The following is a 23,232-nucleotide window of genomic DNA, read 5'->3' as shown; positions in this document are numbered from 1 at the left end:
GCAGTTTTCTATCACTACTTTTTCAAACAGGTTTTCTATCCCTTGCTCTTCTTATTCTCCTTATGATATCCCTATTATATGGATATTATTACATTTTTGTTGTCTTGTAGTTCCCTTACACTTCCTCATTCTTTCTGAGTCTGTTTTCCTTTTCATGCTCTTTCCAGGTGTTTTTTCTACTTTCTCCTCCAGCTTGCAGATTCAATGCTCTGCTTCATCTAGCCTGTTTTTGATTCCTTCTGCTGTGTTCCTCAATTCAGAAATTGTATTCTTCATTTCTTATTGGCCCCTGTTGATAGTTTCTATTTTCATTTGCATGTTGATATAGTTTGCAGTGAGTTCACTATAATTTCCCTGTAGTTTTTGGAAATTCTCTTTGAGCTCAATGAGCTTTGTTATAACTATTTCTTTGAACTCACTATCTGATAGCTGACTTGCTTGTATTTCATTTCACATTCTTTCTGAGGCTTCCTCCTTTCCTTTCATTTGGGGTTTGTTTCTTTCTTTTCCTATTGTTTGGGAGACTCTTCTTGTTAACTTCGGCTTCTTAATTTATCTGTTCTGACTCCCTAGGTTTATGGTGTGAACTTCTATGGTAGGAGATCTGTGAGGTTCAGTGGTGCAGTCTCCTTGATCTCCTGAACTTGCTGCTTTTGGGATGTCATTTATGTTGGCTCTCTAGATGTGATTGGGTTTTGAGTGTTGTTGGGTCTTTCTTTGGTGGGTCCTTCCCTCCAGCTGGTTGACTGAGGGTCACTTCACCCACCATGTCTTGTATGCTGTTGTGTGGCTACAGGCAGGTTGTGTTAAAGCTGGTTCTTGTCTTTCCAAGATTTTGAGGCTTCTCTCTTTCTATTGTTTAGTTGTTTGTTCTGGGTAATTTCTCCACCATTTTGTTGTAATTTCAGATTGGTCCTGGGTGGAGGTTAGTGTGGCTTCAACTCACTCCTTCATCATCTTCCATTGTTATCTGTTGGTGGTTACTTGTTAGTAGGTTCTGTGTTGCAGCAGTTAGTGGTGTTCACAGCTTCCACCTACTCTTTTACATGAGCAGTGTGAGGGGGAAGGCAAAATGGATTAAGACAGCAGGAGTTGATTCCATGGGATTTAAAGTACCAACCCGTGGAGAAGAGTTGGGAGATCTTTTAGATAAGTATAGTGTTCACTGTGATATTTCACCCAACTAACCACTTTTTAGAAAGGGTGGAAAAAAGATAAAAGTAGCTTTAGAGGGGAGAAGGATTGTGAGTTCGATCCAGAAAACAGTGAGCTTGTGGGAGGTCAAATTATGAGATATAGTGAAAGTAGAAGATAGAAAATAGGTGTAGTGTGTGAGAGAACAGAGTTAACCACAAGAGTAATAAATTTCTGGAAGACAGTGAAATGGGCTAAGATCCTGGTGCTGTGTAGTATGTGACACTGTATGGAACAACAATTATTTACCATAATACTGGAACAACAATCATATGGCAGAATCTATGTGATCTGGATAACAAAAATAGGGAGTATATGACCTACTGGATGAATGTGTCTTCTTTAATTCCTTGGTTGTCAGACTTCCATACAGTTCAATTTTCTCGCAGTACTGGTTGTTTTTTGTTTTTAAATTTTTGTAGTCATTTCGGTTGTGTGAGGAGGCACAGTTTGTCTATCTACACCTTCATCTTGGCCGGAAGTCCTCTCTCCTTATCTTTTTAATCTTGGATAACTTAATGATGATGTACCTGGTATGTTCCTCTTTGGGTCCAACTTCTTTGGGATTCTCCGGGTTTCCTGGACTTCCTGAAAGTCTATTTCCTTCATCAGTTGTCCTTCATTATTTGTTCAAATAAGTTTCCAATTTCTTACTGTTCTTCTCCTTCTGGCACCCCTGTGATTCAGATATTGGAACATTTCAGGTTGTCTCAGAGGTTTGTAAGGGTCTCTTTATTTTTTTGAATTCTTGTTTCTTTATTTTGTTTCAGTTGGATGTTTATTTTTCCCTTTTGTTCCAAATCATTGCTTTGAGCCCTGGTTTTCTTCCTGTCACTGTTGGTTCCCTGATTATTTTGCTTTATTTTATTTTGGGTATCTTTCATTTGTTTTTTCATTTTTCAACCAAGCTCAATCAGTTCTGTGAGCATTTTGATTAACAGGGCTTTAAATTCTCCATCATATAGGTTTGCTATCTCCTCATTGCCTAGCTCTTCTTCTGAAGTTTTGATCTGTTCTTTCATTTGGTCCATATTTCTTTGTCTTGGCTCATCTGTTAAGTTGTAATGAAATTTTAGGTATTCACCAGGGAAGGGCAATGCTCTTTGCTGTGCCGTGGCATTGCCTGTGGGGGAGGGGCCAGAGAGGGAACAATGCAGCTCACCTGTTCATCTCTAGTCTGCTCTCCAACAAACTCCCAAACTCTCATGTGAGACTGGGAGTTTCTCCCACCATGGCAACCACTGTAGTCCACAGTCAACTCTGAGTCTCAGTCATGCCCATGCAGTCCACTGTGTCACTGAGGTTTTTCTCAGCTGGCCCCGTCCACACAGCCTCATCATGGGTTCTTGCCATATAGTTGTTCTGGTTGATTTTTCCTTTAATTTTTTTGGTTGTCAGAGTTCCATGCAGTTTGATTTATTGGTGCTTCTGGCTGTTAATTGATGTTAGATTAGTTGTTATCCTCCTTTCGGTTGTGTGAGGAAGTGAAGGGTTTCTACCTATGCCTCCATCTTGGCCAGAATTCCCTATGATATTTTTATTCCATGTTGCTGAATCCGGATTGCCAATATTTTGTTGAGGATTTTAGCATCTATGTTCATCAGCAATATTGACCTGGAGTTTTCTTTCTTTGTTGTGTCTTTACCTGGTTTTGGCAAAATAGCAAGATACAAAGTCAGTATTCAGAAATCAAAGGCATTTTTATTTTGTTCACCAACTATGGTATATCAGAAACAGAAACTAGGAAAAAATCTCATTTACTACAACAATAAGAAAAGTAAAGTACCTAGGTAAAAACTTAACCAAGGAGGTAAAAAACCTGTATTTGGAAAAGTACAGAACACTGAAAAAAGAAATTAAGAAAGATACAAATAGATGAAGTGTATACCGTGTTCATGGATTAGAAGAATTAACATCATTAAAATGTACACACTACCCAAAGCAATCTATAAATTCAACACGATCCCTATTAAAGTACCAATGGCATATTTCACAGATATAGAACAAACATTTCAAAAATTTATATGGAATCAATAATCATCCCAAATAGCCTCAGCAATCTTGAGAAAGAAGAACATAGTAGGAGGGATCAGCATATCTGATATCAAACTATATACAAGGCCACTGTAATCAAAACAGTCTGGTACTGGCATAAGAACAGACACATAGAACAATGGAACTGAATAGAGAGCCAAGAAATAAACCCATGTCTCTGTGGTGAATTAATATTTGACAAATGGGGCATGAGCATAAGATCGAGTAAAAATAGCCTCTCACAATAACTGGTATTGGGAGATCTAGACAGGTACATGCAAAAAAATGAAACTAGATCATCAACTTACACCATACATCAGAATAAATTCAAGATGGATAAAAGTTAAATGTAAGCTGGGGTACTATAAAAGTCCTAGAAGAAAAACATAGGCCATAAAATTTCAGATATACCATGGAGCAATATTTTTGCTGATCTCCTCAGGCAAGGGAAATACCCATCTCCTAGAGCAAGCAAAATAAACAAATGGGGCTACATCAAATTAAAAAGCTTCTGCTCAGCCAAAGAAAACATCATCAAAATGAAAAAGGAACCAACCATATTGGAAAACATATTTGTCAACGATACACTGAGCAAGGGTTTAATCCCCCAAATATATAAAGAACTCATTTGACTCAACACTAGGAAGACAAACAATCCAATTATAAAATGGACAGAGGACTTGAACAGATAGCTCTCCAAGGAGGATATATAGAAGGCCCAGAGACATATGAAAAGATGCTCAACATCACTAGCCATCAGAGAGATGCAAATTAAAACCACAATGAGATACCACCTCACACTGGTCAGAATGGCTATCATAAACAAATCAACAAACAACAAGTGTTGGTGAGGTTGTGGACAAAAGAGAACCCTAATACACTGTTAGTGGGAATGCAGACTGGTGCAGCCACTGTGGAAAACAGTATGGAATTTTCTCAATAAACTAAAAATGGAACTGCCTTTTAACCTGGCAATTCCACTCCTGGGATTACACCCAAGAATCCTGAAACACCAATTCAAAAGAACCTATGCACCCTTATAGCAGCACAATTTATAGTAGCTAAGTGCTGGAAACAGCCTAAGTACCCATCAGTAGATGAGTGGATAAAAAGCTGGTACATTTTTCACAGTGGAATACTATGCAGCAGAAAGAAAGAAGGTACTCCTATATTTCATGACAGCATGGATGGAAATGGAGAGTATTATACTAAGCGAAATAAGCCAGGTGGCAAAAGACAAATATCGTATGATTTCACCTATAATAGGAACATAATAAATAAACAAATAAATGAGCTAAATAGAACCAGAGGCATGGCAACAAGTAACAGACTGACAATGACCAGAGGCAAGAGGTGGGGAGGAGAAGGTGGGAACGAAGGGGAAGGGTCTAGTGTAGGAACATGTATAAATGACCCATGGACATGTACAACAGGGTAGATACTGTCTGTGGGAGCTGGGGGTGGGTGGGGCAGTGAAGACTAATGGGGGAAATTTTGGGACAACTGTTAGAGAACAACAGTAAAATTTTAAAAAAATTACAGCAAAAAAGTATGTTGTTTCATTTGCACACATTTGTAGTTTTAATTTTGTTAATGATTTAGAATTTTATTCTATTGTGGTAGAAAAGTGATTTTTTGTGTGGTTTCAATCATTTTCACTTTAACAATAGTTTTGTGGCCTAATATATGGTCTATCCTGCAAATTTTCCATGTACAGTTGAGAAAAATGTTCAATTTGCTACTGTTGGGTGTAAAGCAGTGTATATATCTACTAGGTCCATTTCATTTATACTGTTACTTAAGCCTTCTCTTTCCTTACTGATCTTCTGCCTGGTTGTTCTTTTTTATTACTGAATGGGGAATATTGAAGTATCCAACAATTATTTCTTGTTTATTCTGTCAATGTCTGCTTCATCCATGTAAAAGTTCTGATACTTAGTGAGAGTGTTTATATATTTTTTCTTGGAGAATTGACTCTTTTCTCATAATGTAATTTTTTTGCTTTGTCTCCTGTAGGAGGTTTAACTTAAGTTTACTTTGTCTGATATTAGTTAGGCACACCTACTTCCTTTTGGTTATTATCTGTGTGATATACTTTTTCATTCTTCACTTTCAGTCAGTGTGTGTCCATAAATTTAAACTGAGTCTCTTGTACACAGCTTATAGTTGGATTCTGTTTTTTTATCTATTCTGTCAGACTTTTGATTGGTGAATTTAATCTATTGTATTTAGAGTAATTTTGTCATTTGATATTTACTTTCTGTATGCTTCATAAAAATTGTCCCTTATTTTTTATGGCCTTATTTTGTGTTTAAGTTTTCTGTACTGACACATTTTGATTCCCCTCTCACTTCCTTTTCTATATATTTTGTAAATGTTTTTGTTATCATGGGGATTATATCATGGGGATATAACACCTCAAGTTCTGACAATAATTTAAAATAATAAAGTCAGGGACTTCTGGCCAAGATGGAGTCATTGGTAGACACATTATGCCTCCTTGCACAACCAAAAGTAGGACAACAACAAATCTAAAAACACAAAACAACCAGAACTGACAGAAAATCGAACTATATGAAAGTCGGACAATGAAGGAGTTAAAGAAGAAACGTTCATCCAGACTGGTAGGAGGGGTGTGGAGACAGGCAGCCAGATGGAGAGGACTCTCAGCAATGCAGTGGCTGGAGGACTGAGGCAGGAAAGGTGGTGGCTGGTGGACCAGGTGAGGTGGCAGCTGCCAGACAGGGCAGTCCCACACTCATGTGTGGATGAACCAGGAGGAACAACTGGGGAGTGAGATAGACCATACAACTCAGGATTTCAGTGTGGGGAAATAAAGCCTCAAAGCCTCTGACTGAAAACACCTGTGGGGGTTGAGGTGGCAGCAGGAGAAACTCCAGCCTCACAGGAGAGTTCATTGGAGAGACCAACAGGGTCCTAGGACATACACAAACCCACCCACCTGGGGAAGCAGCACCAGAAGGGCCCAATTTGATTGTAGGCAGCAAAGGAAGTGACTGAAAGCTGGCAGATAGTGGAGCAAGCAGCACTGTTCCCTCTCAGACCCCTCCTCCACACGTGTGTCACAATGAAGTGACGCTATATGTCACTTATGGGTTGCCCTGCCTTGGTGAACATGTAAGGCTCCACCCCTTACTATTAACAGACATGCCAAGACAAAAAAGAAATGGCCCAAATGAAGAACACATCAGAACTCCAGAAAAAATGCAACTAAGCAGTAAAGAGATACCCAATCTATCAGATGCACAGTTCAAAACACTGGTAATCAGGATGCTCACAGAGTTGGTTGAACATGGTCACAAATTACAGGAAAAAAATGAAGACTATGAATAGTGAAATAAAGGAAAATGTACAGGGAACCAACAGTGATGGGAAGAAAACTGGGACTCAAATCAATGGTTTGGAGCAGGAAGAAGAAAGAATCATTCAACCAGAACATAAATGAAGAAACAAGAGTTCAAAAATCAAGGAGAGGCTTAGGAACTTACAGGACAACTTTAAACATTCCAACATTCAAATCATAGGGGTGAAACATATCTGAAAAAAATAATGAAGGAAAACTTTCCTAATCTGGCAAAGGAAATAGACTTTCAGGAAGTCCAGGAAGCTCTGAGAGTCCCAAAGAAGTTGGACCCAAGGAAGCACACAGCAAAGCACATCATAATTACATTACTCAGAATTACCCATAATTCTCTCCTTACCCAAAGATAAGGAGAGAATCTTAAAAGCAGCAAGAGAAAAGGAGACAGTTATTTACAAAGGAGTTCCCATCAGACTGTCAGCTGTTTTCTCAAAAGAGACCTTACAGGCATGAAGGGTCTGGAAAGATGTATTCAAAGTCATGACAAGCAAGGACCTACATCCAAGATTACTCTATCCAGCAAAACTATCTATCATTTAGAATGGGAAGGCAGATAAAGTGCTTCCCAGATAAGGTTAAGTTCAAGGAGTTCATCATCATCAAGCCCTTCTTATATGGAATTTTAAAGGGACTTACGTAAGAAAAAGAAGATAAAAAATATGAACAGTAAAATGACAACAAACTCATAGCTATTAACAAACAAACCTAGAAAACAAAAAACAAAAACAACTAAGCAAACAACTAGAACAGGAACAGAATCACAGAAATGGAGATCACATGGAGGGTTACCAGCAGGGAAGTGGGAGGAGGAGAGAGCTGGGAAAGGTACAGAGAATAAGTAGCATAGACGGTAGGTAGAAAATAGTCATGGGAAGGCTAAGAATAGTATAGGAAATGTGAAAGCCAAAGAACTTATATGTATGACCCATGGACATAAACTAAAGGGGGGGAATGTGGGTGGGAGGGGTGTGCAGGGTTGAGGGGAATAAAGGGAGGAAAATGGGACAACTGTAATAGCATAATCAAGTAAATATATTAAAAACAATAAATCAGTAACATACAAAATTTCTACTGCACAGCCATACCCCTCTTTATTTATAAGATTGATGTTAAAAAGTACATCTTTATATATCATGTACCCATTAATATAGATTTATATTTTTCTTATTTTTCTTTTAAATCATGTTAAATATAAAATATGGAGTTACAAACCAAGTATCAATACTGCTGTTCTCCATATATGCACCTTAAACTTAGAACTTTATATTTTCTTCTGGGTTTGAGTTACTGTTTAACATTTTGTCTTTTTAAAAAATTCTTACTCAAGGACATTTTTTAAAAGATTTTATTTATTTATTTATGTTTAGAGAGAGGGGAAGTGAGGGAGAAAGAGGGGGCAAGAAATATCAATGTGTGGTTTTCTCTCACACACCTGGCCTGCAACCCAGGCATGTGCCCTGATTGGGAATTGAACCGGTGACCCTTTGGTTTGCAGGATGGTGCTCAATCCACTGAACCACACCACCTAGGGCTCAAGGCCATTATTTTTTAGAGAGAGAGAGGAAGGGAGAGAGAGAAACAGTGATATGAAAGAGAAGGAGAGACTGACTGCCTCCCATACACACCCAGACCGTGGATTGTACACACCCAGACTGGTGATTGAACTCACAACCTTTTGGCTCTGGTATGATCCTCCAACTAACTGAGCCACATTGGCCAGGGCTGTTTAACATTCTTTCCTTTAACTTGAAGGACTCCCTTTATGTTTTTTGTAAGAAAGGTCTAGCAATAATGAAATCCCTAAGTTTTAAATATTTTAGAATGCCTTGATTTCTCCCTTATTTTGAAGTGCAGTTATCCCAGATATAGAATTCTCAGTTTATGAGCTTTTTCTTGCAACACCTTAAACATATCCTTCTAATATCTTTTAGTCTGAAAGATTTCTGCCGAGAAATCCATTAATAATTATATTTGGGATCACTCACATGAAGAATAACGTTTGTTGCTGCTTTCAAGATTTTTTGTTTTTTACTTTTGTCAGTTTGATTATAATGTATCTCACTGCAGGTCTCTTTAATTTTGTCCTACTTATAGCTTGCTTAGCTTGCATTTTTTAAATATACATGTCTTTCATGAAGAAAGTTTGGAAAGTTTTTGTCTATTATTTCTTAAAGTAACCTCTCTGCCCCTCTTTCTTGTTCTTTTTTACCCTTACTGGACTCCCGTAATGCCTACAGGATGGGGCAAACATAGGATTAGAGTTGTTTGTATGGAGAATAATAAAACAAGAATAAATGCTAGCCCTGGCTGGTGTGGCTCAGCTGATTGAGTGCAGGCCTGCAAACCAAGGGATGGTGGTTCCATTCCTAGTCAGGGCACATGCCTTGGTTGCCGGCCAGTTCCCAGCAGGGGGCCCATGAGAGGCAACCATACATTGATGTTTCTCTCTCTATCTCCTTTCCTTCCCCTCTAAAAATAAATAAATAAAATGTTTAAAAAGAATAAACTCTGTTTGCGTACTCACAACCGTAAACCTATTTTGCTCCATTCTATATATTGGTTTTGTTGGTGGATTCCCACAATTCCCTTAGGCTCTGTTCACATTTCTTGATTCTTTTTCTTTTTTGCTTTGAGAACTGATTAATTTTAAATGACTTGTCTTCAAGTTTGCTAATACCTTCCTATTTCTGCCTGTTTGATTCTGTTTTTGAAATCCACTTGTGAATTTTTCAGTGTAGTTATATTGCTTAGCTCCAGATTTCTGGTAGTTTTATTTTAATAAATTCTCTTTGTGATATTCTCATTTTTTTCCTAATGCCATCTTTCTGATTTCCTTTAAATCATTATTTGTGTTCCCCTATTGCTCTATGAGCATATATAAGATTGCTCTTATAAAATATTTATCCAGGAATTCTGAAGCCTGTGTTTCTTTAGGGCCAATTTGGGAGATTTATAATGTTTTTTTGAATGGACTATGTTAACTTGTTTTTTTCTATGTTTTCTAAACATTTGTCAAAAATTTCATATTTGGAAAAAAAGCAACCTGACAGTCTTGCAGACTGTGTATGTGTAGCGGAAGGCCTCCACTAATCAGCCCAGAGTAAAGGTTAAACACTGTAGAGGTTGCAGTTAAAAAAAAAAAAAAGAAATATGAGCATAGGTTGTGTGTATCCGAGGGAGACATTTATTACTAGTACATGCTAAAATGCAAAAATAAATGAAAAACACTGAAAACTTGCATTTCTTATATTTATATAATAAAATACATGATTTTAAATTTTTTCCAGTTACAATCTAGGAATTTTTAAACAAAAAATATAAAAACATAATATGATTTTTTCTTTTCAAATAATGGAAACATGGATATTGCTGAAAATACAATAAAAAATGTCTTTCTTATTAATTAGAATCTTCAATAGTTGGCTTTGCAAAACTTTCATAACAGCCATCACAAACAGTATTGCTATGTTTAAGGCATAAACACCTTTCACAACACTTGCAAAAATATTTTGATAAGTGATATCTCTCAGATACAATTTACTATTGAATACACCCTTATGAAACACATGTTATAACTGAACTGATGGCTTAAATGTTACGGCTTAATGTTAGTCACGTACAATTGTGTACCTAGTCATGACCTTGAACCTATGTACCCAATATATGTTACAATATTTCAGAAAAGAGTTTGGTTGCACTTTTATATGCCAGTAACAAACTAACAGAAAGGGAAACTAACAATTCCATTCACAATTGCTTAAAAAATAATAAAATACCCAGGAATAAACCTAACCAAGGATATAAAAGATCTGCTCTCAGAAAATTATAAGACACTGAGGAAAGAAATTAAAGAAGATACAAGTGGAAGCACATACCACGTTCATGGACAGGAAGAATTAACATCAAAATGTCCATGCTACCCAAAGCAATCTATAGATTCAATGCAATTCCTATCAGGATTTCAATGACGTATTTCACAGAACTGGAACAAATATTTCAAAAATTTAAATGGAACCATTAAAGGCCCTGCATAGCAACAGCAATCCTGAGAAAGAAGGATACAGTTGGAGAAATCATGCTATCTAATATCAAAGTATACTATAAGGCCATAGTAATCAAAACAACATAAAAACATGGTACTGGCATAAAAACAGACAATGAAACAGAATAGAGGGCCCAGAAATAAATCCACACCTTTATGGTCTTTTACTATTTGACAAAGGTGGCAAGAACATACAGTAGGGTAAAGAAATCTATTAAATAAATGGTGCTGGGAAAATTGGCCAGTTATGTGCATAAAAATGAAACTAGACCACCTTCTTACACCACGCACAAGAATAAATTCAGAATGGATTAAAGACTTAAATTTTAGACCTGAAACCATAAAAATCAGAAGAAAACATAGGCAACAAAATCTCAGACATTACTCATAGCAATATTTTATCAGATATATCTCCTCAGACAAAAAAAAAACAAAATAAACAAACAAATGGGACCACATCAAACTAAAAAGTTTTGCACAACAAAGAAACATCAACAAAATAAAAAGACAACCCACAGAATAGGAGAACATATTTGCTGATATATCTGATAAGGGTTAATATCCAAAATTTATAAAGAACTTACAAAACTTAACACCAAAAACCAAACAAACCAATGAAAAATGGGCAAAGGACTTAAATAGACACCTCTCCAAAGAGTCCAGTAGACACATGAAAACATTCTCAATGTTGGTAATTATAAGGGAGATGCAAATTAAAACACAATGAGATATCATCTCACACCAGTGAGAATGGTTATGATGAATAAATCAGCAAACAAGTGCTGGTGAGGATGTGGAGAAAGGGGAGCTCTTTTGCACTGTTGGTAGGAATGCAGACTGGTGCAGCCACTGTGGAAAGCAGTATGGAGATACCTCAAAAAATTAAAAATTACTCTGCCTTTTGACCCACTGATCTCACTTCTGGTAATATATATGAAGGAACCCAAAGCACAAATTTGAAGAAATATAAGCACTCATATGTTCATTGCAGCATTATTTACAATCACCAAGATATGGAAGCAGCCCAAGTGTCTATCAGCAGAGGAGTGGACAAAACAACTATTGGGACATTTACACAATGGAATACTACTTGGCTGTAATAAAGAAGAAAATTTTACTTTTTGTGACAGTATGGATAGACCTGGAGAAAATAATGCTAAATGAAATAAGCCAGTCAGACAAAGACAAATACCATATAATTTCACTCATATGTGGAATTTAATGAACAAACTGAACTAACAAGAAAAATTGAGACAGACTCATACATAGAGAGCACAATGACAGGTAAGGGGGGAAAGGAAGGGGGTGGAACGATTGAGCAAAAAGGTAAAAGGACTCATGGATGTGAACAACAGTGTGGTGATTGCAGGGGAGGAAAGGGCATATAAGGGGACTAAATGGTAATGGAAAAATACATAAAGAAAGAGTTATTTGTATCACTCAGATTATCTGTGACCTCCACAGGTTTAAGGTCTTTTGAGATCTTCTCTGAGGATGCACCTTGTCTGGGCCTTTGCATGGCCTCCCATATACACAGCCACTTTTAAATGTCTTAATTTTCCTAAGATTCTTGCCCCTGGCTTCTTGAGCCTTAAATGTTATGTTTTATTCCTGTGCTTGTAATCTCTGACCTACAGGTGTGTACAAGTCTGCAGTTGCCATAAAGTTTCCACATACCATAGCATCCATTATTGCTTTCACAGTCACCAATCTGATATACAAAATATTTCACCATTCCAATCTCAGCTCTGAATCATGTGAGACAGAAATCAGTCTCTCAGCCCCTGGCAAGCCAAATACTGCAATTCCATTTCACCCTTTTTTACTTTTCTTTCAGTGAAGAACCAGTAATTGGATGGATTTCACTCTGCTACATGATAGGGAGCCAAGAACGGGTTAAGAGAAGAGTGAGAAAAAATGCCACAAAGATCCTACAATTTTGAATGTGGCTCTTTTTTATTGGGTATTCACTTGGTTGCTTCAGATCACTGACTGGTTTCTAGAGCTCCCACAAAGCAAAGGTATTTTTTACTCTGTCCATGATTTCTTGATGTTTTCAAGATCTGAAGCTTCCTACTCTGTCGTGGACTGCTCTGCCTGGTTTCAGTAACTGTAACTCTACCCCCCATGGCTAAAGATGAGCAAGTGACCTCTGGGAATGCAAGCTACAGGAGACAAAGTTTGTCTCTGGTAGCAAATGCTGCTTCAGTTTCTTCTCCCTGTCCCCAAAGCATGGTCTATGTTGATAACAGGTAAGTATCCTCACAGAGAGAGTGGCAACCTAAGCCAGACATGATCACTTGGGAGGTCATCATGGAAGGACTCAGGGGTTGCAACAAAGAGTGAGCAATAGACCCATGTCCCCAGGCTATGTGACATAGCCTGAGTCCCCAAGTCCTCTGGGAGAAGCACTTCCTGGCTCTAATACACTTAAGCCTGAATACCTGATGGGGAGGGGTGCAGCTCCTTGCCTTGCCAGAGCATGTTGAGGGGGATGGAAATCTGGCATCACAAAGAATTCCTCAAAATCCTGTGAAACCTGCTCTGCTAAGAGTGCTTTCATTCATATGTTAAGGGTCCAAGCAGGAAACCCTAAACTTTTTGCAAAACCCCCTTCCTGACAGACACTGACTCAGACTAAGCCCTCAGATTTCTTTGAAATGTTATCTACTGTTTGATCCTTGCCGCCCTGTATTCCTCTGTATTACAACCCAATAAAAGCCCCTGGAGGAAGGGGCTCGAGGCCCTTTCCCTTTGAGGGATCAGCTACCTCTCCTACTTAAGCGAATCATGTCTTGGCAGTGTTTACTTTCATCTGTGGCGAATGGGGGCACTTGCGGGAAAAGTTGCCCCCACACTACTCTAACATCTCACATCACATCTCTCTTCCATTTTTGAAAGGTGGTTTTGCTGGGTATAGATTCTTAGTTAACATTTTTTTCATCACTTAGACGTATAATTCACCTGTCTTCCCTCTTGGTGCTTTCAAAATTCTTTATTTGTTTTTAGCTTTGATAACTTTTAGTGTTTTTGCATAGCTCTCATAATATTTATCTTGCTAGAGTTCATTGAATTGCTTGGATATATCATATATTTCATAATATTTGAGGAGTTTTGGGCAAATATTTCTTTAAATCTTTCCATCAACTTTCTATCTACCCTTCCCCTCTGGAATCCCTATTTGTGTATATGTCACATAATGATGTTTTTCTCAATGACAGACCACATAAATGATACAGTTGAGCTGAAAAATTAGAATCACGCAATTATGTCCTACCAGTCATAACATCATAGCTGTCATGACATCATAGCCATCATAATGTCCTAGCACAACACATTAATCACTAGATTGTGGTGATGTTGGTGTAAAACCTGTGCTACCAGTTGTGTAGAAGCATGGTGCATGCAATTACAGTACCAGGTTTTACCATTTAGGTTTGTATAAGTGCATTCTGTTATGATACCCCAATGACAAAGTCGCCTGTTTATACATTTTTCAAAAACATATCGTCATCATTAAGTAACATATGACTATATTGATATACTTGGTGATGTCCTTTAGGTCTCTTAGATTCTACTCATTACTTTTCACTCTTCTCTCTTTCTGTCCCTCAGAGTGGATACTCTCAACCAGTTCTTCATGTTTGCCAGTTTTTTATTCTGCATGCTCAAGTCTGCTTTTGAACACATCTAGTGAGTTTTCCATTTCAGTTAGTGTACTTTCCAAATGCTAGAGTACATATTGGTTTTATTTTGTAATTTCTGCCTCTATTAATATGTTTTATTTTGGGAGAAACCATTCTTCTGATTTCCTTTAGGTTTTTTTTCCCTTTAGTTTATTTAGTTCTATGTGAATATTTAAGACAGTGATTTGAAGTCTTTTTAATGCCTGGGTTATCTCATAGATGCTATCTATTAATTTTTCCCCTGGTTTATTTCCATGCCTCATAACTTTTTGTTGAAACTCATATGTTAAATAATATAAAGTAGAAATTCTGGATATCAGATTTTTCTCCTTCCACCAGCATTTGCTGTTGTAGCTGTTTGGTGTTGGTGTTGGTGGTTCTCCTGTTTGTTTGACTCCAGCTTGCATTTGGGAAGATGTTTTGGTTGGTATAGGTAGACAGGAAGTTTTCTGATAAGAACTCTATACTGCTTTTGTGATTTTTATTTTAAATTTAAATTTAAAAAGCCAAACACTATGGCTTTTTTGGATGTATTCTTTTGTTCTAGATTATCAACATTTGACATTCAAACCTTTGATAAAGTATATTAAACATGATCATCTTTTTTATGCATCTGACTGAGAGTATTCAGTGGAAATATGATGCCGTGGACTGCATCTTTTTAAACCACTAAAAATAGATTCTTTAGTGCCCTCGAATGCAGTTAGATTAGTGAACCAATTACAGAAACCCCAGAATCAATTTGGATAGACTTTTTATTAAACTAAGGTACAAAAACAAGTTTGAGTGATTTGCTCCTAACTATACTGGATATAGCTATATTCCATTATGTACTTTTTCTTCATTTGTTCATTATTGTCAATAACATGGAAGTGAAAATATTTCTTTATAATCCTGATTTAATACTTTTGGGAATATATTCTCAAGTAAGGTTGCTGAATCATATGGTAGTTCTAGTTTAATTATTTGAGGTGCCTCCATGCTGTTTGTAGCAGTAAAATCACTTTACATTCTTACCAACAGGGCACAGGGGTTCCAGTTTCTCCACATTATAGCGAAGACTTGTTATCTTTTGATTTTCCGATGGCCATACTAACAGGGATAAAGTGATCTCATTTTGGTTTTGATTTGCAATTTCTTGTTGGTATTGATTTTTTCATATACCTGGTAGCCATTCATATGTCTTCTTTGGAGAAATGTCTGTTCAAGTCCTTTGTCCATTTTTGAATTGGTTTTCTAGCTTTATGCTATTGAACTGAGGGAGTTCCTTGTATATTTTAGATATTAACCCCTTGTCATATATAGTTTGTAAAATTTTCTTCCATTCTGTCAGTAGCCTTTTTATTATATTGAAATATAATGAATATTATATTCAATATGCTGCTTAGCAAATGAATTTATGCTTCATTTGCTATGCAGAAGCCTTTTAGGTTCATGTAGTCAAATTTGTCTACTTGCTTCTGTTGCTTGTGTTTTTGGTTTTGCATTTAAGAACTCATTCCCAAAACAATGTCATGAAGATTGCTCACTTTCTTTTAGGGGTTTTCAAGTTTCAGGCCTTACATTCAAGTCTTTAATCTATTTTGAGTTGTTTTTTGTGTATGGTACAAGAGAAAGTTTTATTCTTCTCAATGTGGATAGCCAATTTTTCTAGAACTATTTGTTTAGGATACTGCCCATTCCCAATTATATATTCTTTGCATTCTTGTCAAAAATCTGCTTATTATATTGGGTTGGCTAAAAGTTCATTTGTTTTTTTCTGTAAGATGGCTCCAGTAGAGTTTAGTTGTCTTTAAGCTATGTCATTTGAAACAATTTCATTAGATTGTATTGTGACAGCTGTTGTATCAGCATGCATTAAAAATTTACTGGTAATTTTTTGTGTAGCCATTTTAATATTGGAGATGAAAGAAAATAAGTGACATTTTGGCATATGATGCTTTATAACCTCAAGAAAGGTAAAAATGCAACTGAAATGCGAAAAAAAAAAAACAAAAACCTAACCACATTTGTGCAATGTATAGAGAAGGTGCTTTGACTAATCAATCTTGTCAAGAGTGGTTTGTGAAGTTTAATGCTAGAGATTTCTCACTGGATCTCCACAATCAAGTAGACAAGTTAAAGTTGATGGAGATCAACTCAAGACATTAATTAAGAACAATCAACATTATACCATGTGGGAGATAGCTGACGTACTCGAAATATCCAAATCAATAAGATTATTGGTAAAAATGAAAATGTGGCATTTATTTTACAAAAAAACTAAATGGGCTTTTTAAGGCCAACCCAACATATATGTATAGGTATCTTTCAGTGCTGCCTATTCTGATCCATTGGTCTATCTTTAAATCAGTACTTTAATGGTTGTAATTATTATAGCTTTGTAACATATTTTCTTTTTTTCAGGCATTTTATTTTATTTTGTGTTTTTTAATTGATTATGCTATTACAGTTTTCCCAAATTTTCCCCTTTTATCGCCCCTCTGCCCTGCCTCCCCAAGCCTCCAGCACCTCCACCCCTTAGTTCATGGCCATGGGTTGTACATATAAGTTCTATGAGTTCTGTTTCCTATACCATTTTTAATGTCTCCCCATCTATTTTATGCCTACTAAGTATGCTTCTTCTTCCCTGTACCTTTTCCCTGCTATTCCTCCCTTTCCCCTCCCCACTGAAATCCCTCCCTGTGCTGCCCATTTCTCTGATTCTGTTCCTGTTCTGGTTGTTTGCTTAGTTTTTGTTTTCATTTTTTTTCATTTCTTTTAGGTTCACTTGTTGATAGTTGTGAGTTTGTTGTCATTTGCTTTCATATTTTTATCTTCTTTTTTTAGATAAGTCCCTTTAACATTTCATGTAATAAGGGCTTGGTGATGATGAACTCCTTGAACTTGACATTATCTGGGAAGTACTTTAGCTGACCTTCCATTCTAAGTGAAAGCGTTGCAGTAGAGTAATCTTGGATGTAGATCCTTGCCTTTCATGACTTGGAATACTTCTTTCTGACCCCTTCTTGCCTGTAAGGTTTCTTTTGAGAAATCAGCTGATAGCCTTATGGACATTCATTTGTAGGCAACTCTCTCCTTTCCTCTTGCTTCTTTTAGAATTCTCTCTTTATATTTATTCTTGGGTAACTTAATAATGATGTGCCTTGGTGTGTTCCTTCCTGGGTCCAACTTCTTTGGGATTCTCTGGGCTTCCTGGACTTCCTGAAAGTCTAATTCCTTCGCCAGATTGGGGATGTTTTCCTTCATTATTTGTTCAAATAAGTTTTCAATTGCTTGCTGTTATTCTTCTCCTTCTGGCACCCCTATAATTCAGATATTGGAATGTTTCAGGTTGTTCTAGAGGTTTGTAAGAGTCTCTTTACTTTTTTGAATTCTTACTTCTTCATTTTGTTTTGATTGGATGTTTATTTTTTCCTTTTGTTCCAGATTGTTGCTTTGACATCTGGTTTCCTTCCTGTCACTGTTCACTTAACATTTTGCTTTATTAAACTTTGGGTATCCTTCATTTGTTTTTTCATTTTTTGACCAAACTCAATCAGTTCTGTGAGCATTTTAATTACCAAGGCTTTAAATTCTCCATCAGATAGGTTGGCAGTCTCCTCATCGCTTAGTTATGAGGTTTGGCTCTGTTCTTTCATTTGGGCCATATTTCCTTGTCTTGGCACAGCTAAGTTATAAGGGGACAGGGCCTTGGGTATTCACCTGGGTGGGGCAACCCTCTTTGCTACACTTCAGCACCACTTGTGGGGGAGGGGCCAAAATAAGGAACAATGCAGCTCACCTGCTCATCTCTAGTCCCACTTTCCAAGGGACTCTAATGTGAGACCGGGAGTTTCTCCCACTGTCACAACCACTGTAGTCCACAGCACCTCTGAGTCTCAGTTTTCCCCTTAAGTCAGTTCCTCCCACTCAGCACACCCTGCCCCCAGCTCAGCAGACCCTGCCCCCATGGTCTGCCACCTCAACACAGTGTTTCTGAGTTGGCCATGTGGTCTGCTGTATTACTGGTCTGATTGTTCTGGTTGATTTTTTTCTTTAATTCCTTGGTTGTTGAAGTTCCATGCAGTTTGTTTTTCTGGTGCTTTTGGTTGTTTATTGATTTTAGGTTGGTTGTTATACTCCTTTTGATTGTGTGAGGAGGCAAAAGGTTTCTACCTACACCTCCATCTTGGCCGGAACCCCGTATGTAACATATTTTCAAATCAGTAAGTGTGATATGTCAAGATTTATTCTTTTAAAAATTGTTTTGCTTATTTGGGGTTCTTTGTGGTTCCATACATATGGGATTTTCACTTCTGTGAATTTTTTTCTTTGGTATTTTTATAGAGATTGCAATGAATCTGTAGATTGATCTTGGTACTACGGACACTTTAACAAAACTAAAACCTGAAATCCATAAAATGGCATGTCTTTCCATATATCAGTGGGAATTTCCTTCATCAATCATTTTGTACTTTTAAAGGTAGAGGTCTTTCATCTATGTGGTCAAGTTTATTTTCCAGTAGTGTTATGCAATTTAATTCTTTCTATACTGTTAATATGTCTGGATTTTCTATTGATTATTAAAAGATGTCATTCTGACACTTCAGAAGTTTGTAACAAGAAGCTTGTTGATATTCTGCTGGCCCACAATGAAACTAAAATAGTTTTCCTTCTAGGTATTCTTTGTCTTTAAGGCACAATACAAAGGGGCAGAATGACAGATGTTTTTCCCCTTAATTACTTAGAGTTTGCTCCCCCTTTCGTTACTGTTCTAAACATTGGTCACCAAATAGGTCCAGTTTGGCACATCAGCAGAGAGTTTCTGAGAAAGTACTTGTTTTCTGATCCAGGCAGGGCTGTTTCCCACTTCTGTTGTTTTTCAGGTCAATCACAAATACACAAAAGCAAAAAAAAAAAAAAACACTTTCCAAATATGATGGGGCAGAATGATAAAATTAGCCCTGCTCATTTATCATGTAATTGAGCTGCTTTCTCCCCAACCCTGGATTTTTTGTTAGATGAGAATTAACTCTGATATTAAGTAGAGCAGGAAACCCTAATCTGGTTTCCTGCATTCCTGATAAAGAATGACCCACCTAGAAATGGAATTGCAAAATGCAAATTTTAAAAAAGTTTTTATTGTGTTCCAATTACGCTTGTCCCCATTTTCCCTCATTGCTCTCCCCTTCCCTGCCTATCCCCCCATTGTCCTAGTCCATGTATCTTGACTTGTTATATGTTCCTTGACTTGACCCTACCCCTTTTTGCCCTCATTACCTCCACCCCTCCTTATCAATCTGGTCACTATCAGTTGTTCTTTATTTCCATGTCTCTGGTTCTGTTTTGCTTCCTTGTTTGTTTCTTCATTAGGTTCCTCTTATAGGTAATATCATAGGGTATTTCTCTTTCACCATCTGGTTTATTTCACTTAGCATAATGCTCTCCAGTTCTATCCATGGTCTGTCTCGCTCACCAGTTTCACCTGGTTTATCTGCACTCGAATGTGACACCACCAGGTTCTGCAAGCCACCTTATGTGCTGCACTCCTCCACAATCTGCTGTTTTGCTGGGTCCACCTGCTTCTGCCCCACACATCTGTGCAGTCCGCCAGCTGCTGCTTTGTGAGCCCAGGGTCCACCAGCCACCACTTTTTCTTTTTTTTTGCCATGATCCCTCTCCACCAGGCCACCTGACTCTGCCCCTCCTACCAGTCTAAATGAATGTGTCTACTTTAACTCCTTGGTTGTTGGACTTTCATACAGTTCAATTTTCTGTCAGTACTGGTTGTTATTTTGTTTCTAAACTTTTGTTGTCTTTATTTTGATTGTGTGAGGAGGCACAGTGTGTCTACCTATGCCTCCATCTTAGCCAGAAGTTCCATCTTTCTACTATTAAGGCCTTGAGCTGATTTGGTGATGGTCATTCATATTATGGAGGGTAATCTGCTTGCTTTACTCCAAGTCCAACATTTGAAAAGGCCTGTGCATTGGAAGACAAGAATTCATTTTTTCTTTGTTTTTTGCCTTTTCCTTTTCCTTCCTTCCTTCATTTTTCTCTTCCTTCCTCTCTTTTCCTCGCTCCCTTCATCCCTCCCGCCCTCCCTTCCTTCCTTCTCTGTATACTCCATTCCATCATGCATTCCTTCCATTTAGCAGGAGAGATATCCTACCAACCCCAAAAATGTGGAATTCACAAAACAAAAAAGGCCTAAAGTGTATCCTAAAATTCTGCTTTAACTCTGATGGCATTAGGGACATCCTGATTAGACCAGAGTCCCTACATTGTATTTATGGCTTAAAATTTACCTTTGTTTTTTGATCTCAGATGTTTTCTTTTTTTATTATCTTTTTACTTTGAGGTAATTTTACATTCACATAGAATTAAGAGATAATACATAGAGGTTCTTGTGTAGCTTTATTGCTTCCTGCAATGGCAATGCCTTGCAAAACTATGGTACAATAATTTGTTAAGGATATTAACATCTAGCATAATGCTCTCCAGTTCTATCCATGGTCTGTCTCGCTCACCAGTTTCACCTGGTTTATCTGCACTCGAATGTGACACCACCAGGTTCTGCAAGCCACCAATCAATCCATCAATCTTACTCAGGTTGCCCAGTTTTACATATGTGAATTTGTATGTGTATTTACTTCATACACATTTATCTCATGTGTATGTTCATGTACCCACCACCAGAGTGAAGACACAGAAGAGTTTTATTACAAAGATCCCTTATGTTGCCCTTTTATAGTCATAATCCCTCTCCTGTCCCTGTAACTTTTTCCCTAACCCATGATAACTGATCTGTTCTTTATAATCTTGTCACTTCAAAAATGTTATATAGTTTACAATCTTTTGAGACTGGCTTTTTCAGTTGGCATAATTTTCTGGAAACTGATGAAAGTGGTTGTTTTAATCAATAGTTCATTCCTTTTTGTTGCTGAGTTCCTAATAGTAAACCAGACATGCATATGTGAAATAAATTCTACTTGGACATGAGGTACAAGCATACCTCATTTTATTTTATCTAGCTTCGTTGCACTTTGGGAATAATTGTGTTTCAAACTGAAGGTAAGACTATTCACAACCAAAAAAGATTATGACTCACTGAAGACTCAGATGATGGTTAGCAATTCTGTGCCAATAAAGTATTTTTAAATTAAGGTATGTACATTTTTTAAAGAGATAATGTCATTGTACACTTAACTGACTACAGTTTGGCTTAAACTTTTATATATAATCAGACACCAAAAAATTGATGTGACTTGTTTTACTTTGATATTCATTTATCATGGTGGTCTGGATCCAAACCCACAATATCTCCGAAGTATGTCTGTAGAATTTTTTTAAAAATCATGGTTCAATATGGTAATTAATTTTTTAATGTGTTTTTATCCACCTTCATTAGAGATACTGGTCTGCACTTTTACACTTTGTTTGCATTGGTATGAAGATAGTACTGGCTTCATAAAATAAATTAAGAAATGTATCCTCTTATTTTCTGGAAAAGATTGTGTAAAATTGATGTTAATCTTCCCTCAAATGTTTGGTAGAATATCTTAAACCCTTGCAAAGAACATTCTACTAGTTGCTTCTAGGAGTTTTGCTATTTTATATATTTCCTATGAATGGAATCATACAGTACTTGTTTATACTGTAATTTCCATTTGATATTTTGATACTTCTATTTTTTAAATATTTTATACTCTTTCATGTTTTAAGACAATTTAAAATTGCTTGAATCTCGGTAATGGTAGCTGCTTTAATATTCCTGTCAGATAATTCTCATGTGATATTCATCTCAGTGTTGGTATCAGTTTATTGTCTTTTTCCACTGAAGTTTTGATCTCCTGCTTCGTGTTATGATGGTTAATCTTTTATTTTATCCACAACACTGTTAAGACACTCTTGGTTCTATTTAAATCTTTGACTTTAGCAAGATATCTTCCTGTTTTTAGGTTTAACACCCACATCCTGGTCTACTTTTCTTTCTCCAAACACACTTTAAGTGTCAGAGCTCTTGTGATGGTAGTTTCATCTGCTCATTCAGTAACACCATTACTTGTACTTTTTTAAAAAGTTAATTAATTAATTAATTAAAAAATTATTTTTCAACTATAGTATTCTTTCTTTTACTCCCTTCCCAGCCCACCCCCCACCCCTCTCCACCCTGCCAGTAGTTGTCCATGTGTCCTTCCTGCTAGTTCCTGTAAATCCTTCCTTTATTTCCCCTGAAATTCCCTCCCCTCTCCCCTCCGGTTGCTGACCCCCTGTTCTTGATTTCAGTGTCGTTGTTTTTATTTTGCTTGCTTGTTTGTTTTGTTATTTAGCTTCCTGTTAATGGTGAGATCATATGATATTTGTCTTTCACCGCCTGGCTTATTTCACTCAGCATAATGCTTTCCAGTTCCATCCAAGCTGTTGCAAAGGGTATGAGCTCCTTTTTCTTTCTGCTGCAGAGAATTCCATTGTGTATATGTACCATAATTTTTTGATCCATTCATTTACTGATGGGCACTTAGGTTGCTTCCAGCTCTTAGCTATTGTAAATTGCGGTGCTATGAACATTGGGGTGCATAGGTTCTTTTGGATTGGTATCTTAGGATTCTTAGGATACAGTCCCAGCAATGGAATTGCTGGGTCATAAGGCAGGTCCATTTTTAGTTTTCTTAGAAAATTCCATACTGTTTTCCATAATGGTTGTACCAGTCTGCATTCCCACCACCAGTGAACTAGGGACCCTTCTTCCCTACAACCTCTCCAACATGTGTTGTTTGTTGCTTTGTTTATGATAGCCATTCTGACTGGTGTAAGGTGGTATCTCATTGTGGTTTTAATTTGCATCTCTCTGATGGCTAGTGATATTGAGCATCTTTTCATGTGTCTCTGGATCCTCTGTACATCCTCCT

The sequence above is a fragment of the Artibeus jamaicensis genome, unplaced genomic scaffold (genome assembly GCF_021234435.1).
Source record: "Artibeus jamaicensis isolate MK-2021 breed Jamaican fruit bat unplaced genomic scaffold, CSHL_Jam_final scaffold_1964, whole genome shotgun sequence".
NCBI lineage: Eukaryota > Metazoa > Chordata > Mammalia > Chiroptera > Phyllostomidae > Artibeus > Artibeus jamaicensis.
This window is presented reverse-complemented; position numbering follows the sequence as displayed.